Source organism: Podarcis melisellensis (assembly GCF_964234715.1).
Source record: "Podarcis melisellensis genome assembly, chromosome: 1".
Lineage (NCBI taxonomy): Eukaryota > Metazoa > Chordata > Lepidosauria > Squamata > Lacertidae > Podarcis > Podarcis melisellensis.
Window position 1 is genome coordinate 26,857,111 of NC_138528.1, and position 2,181 is coordinate 26,859,291.

At 42.0% G+C, this 2,181-nt stretch overlaps 1 long non-coding RNA gene across 1 annotated transcript; it reads left to right on the plus strand.

The window, feature by feature from the left end:
• Positions 1 to 364: 364 nt before the first annotated feature.
• LOC309365268 lies at positions 365 to 1,272 on the plus strand. The gene is made up of 2 exons (XR_014165937.1): positions 365 to 441; positions 740 to 1,272. It is a non-coding gene; the product is annotated as an uncharacterized lncRNA (long non-coding RNA).
• The last annotated feature ends 909 nt before the right edge of the window (positions 1,273 to 2,181 follow it).

Sequence of the window (2,181 nt, forward strand, 5' to 3'; positions counted from 1 at the left end):
TGGTGGAACACAATGAATGAGGGAAGGAAGGGTGGATGCAAGGGAAGGGAAGGAGAACATCCTTATTCCTGTAAATTGGCTATCCTGAATAACAAGATCTGTAGTTGTATAAGAACAAGAACATTATAAAGCTCTGCTGGACCAAGGCAACATTCCATACTTTTCTCACAGTGGCCGATGAGATGCATAAAGAGAGATTATTTCCAAGCTAATTTAATATAGGGTTTAAATATATATGACCTTCCACTACTGCTGACCATTCAGTTGATGAGTTAAGAGCCTTCTCTCTCTCTCTCTCTCTCTCTCTCTCTCTCTCTCTCTCTCTCTCTCTCTCTCTCTCTCTTTCTATCTTCCTTCCTTCCTTCTAAATTTGCTTCTGAAGTGGGAGGAAAAGTGTTGGAATAAACTCAAGAAACCCTTCACTCTCCACTCAACTTCTAGGTAAAGTAACCTCATGAATCTAGCTTTGTGGTATGTCAGATTTCTCTACGTTACAGTATTATGTCAATTTGACCTAGGCCCATTTTGGATCCACTCCCAATTTTACACTTAGCAAGTATATATTGTAATTAAAAGAGTTGTCCTCAAAGGGCAGCAGACTCTCAACATATGTGCAGCCGGCTGGCTTCAGAAAATCCCAACAGCTGTGAAATAAATGCTATTTCCAGAGTTGTTTAGTGGAGGTCACACAGAGAAGGGAATCTGAGTGAGAGCTGTTTTACATTTCCTTCATCTGCAGGTTTACAAGGTCTTTTGCCTTCCGACTCTACATTTGCCAGCATCAGCCTAGATCCCAAAGAGGGAATTTATCAAAGAAGCATACCAACAAAACAAGCAAGGCAAAACAAAACAAGCTTTATTTTACAAGAGAAATAAACTAGCAGGGTGAGGTCAGTGCTGAATGAAAATGGCAGGAGTTATGAAAAGGCGGGCCTAATGAGTTAGCTGAACATAAGGCAGAATGTCGACATATCCCCTGACAGGGACCATTCAGCATCAGCAATTTGAAGCCAGAAGGCCAAATCCAGGTCCCTGAAGATTACCAGCTGTTCCTATAGTCGTCAACTCAAGAACAAGAGAATGTTGTGAAGAAAGTTGTAGCTCTGATAATAGGACTTGCTAGCAAACTTATGTGGGGTAATAGAATATCAGTTCTATGACATTCCTTTGAGTTGCTCTCCCATAAAGTTAGGGTAGGGAATGGGAATGATCCCCAGTACTTCTCTGGAGGAATATCACCCGAACACTTAAAATAAACATAAATGCTGATGAGATTTGCAAGTAAGGCATTTGTATGGAGAGTATGACAATATTTGTTCACGATAGTTGCATTTGCAAGGACTGGATTGTATGAGCCATGCAGAGCAAACATAGAGAAACAGAAACAGCAGTGTTTGGAAAAGTGTCAAGAACAGTCATGGAATACAGTTATTGACACATGCACAAAATGGAGGGTGGTGCCCAGAAATCATGTGGCACAGAACAGATGAGGTAGCCATCAAAAAGATTTTTCCTGAGCTGTTTGAGACCACCTGAAGTGATGAACATCAACAAGTGCTGCTGGGAACACTGGTGGCTATGATGAATTTAAATGCTAAACTCTCCAATGTTGTTCACGGCATCACTGTTTGGAGGGAAAGCAATTTTAACTCAGAGTTTACGCATATAAAAGCACTGTGCATGCCTCTGCATCTTGTGGAGAATGGGAATTACAAAGAGTCAAAACTTTCTCCAAGCCTCTGGCTGCATGCGCCACACAATGCGCAAGCAAGGCAGACCTATATCTGTGCAGACTCCCAGTAAAAACTGCATTTTCCCCTGCCCTCATGAAATAGTGATGCTGTGAACAACATTTGAGAACTTAACATTTTAAATTATACATAAATGTGGCGTTCCAGCTGTGCCTGGAAATAAATGTGGCTAATGTAAATACAGGCACTAATGGGGATTAATGATTTAAAGGTTTCCTTTGGTAAAGAATACTTCACTGGCACTGGGTATGTTTTCGGCTAGGAATTTTCCTCTCCCCTCACGCCTCCCTCTGTCCCACCTCATTCTGTCTGGCTCTCCTCTCCAAGGGATTAGTGTCTCTGTCCCCATCTTGCTAGGAATGAATTCACTCTTTGGCACAGGTCCCCCCCCCCTTCCTGCTCCTTCCATTTCTGTTTCCAAACAGTAAGT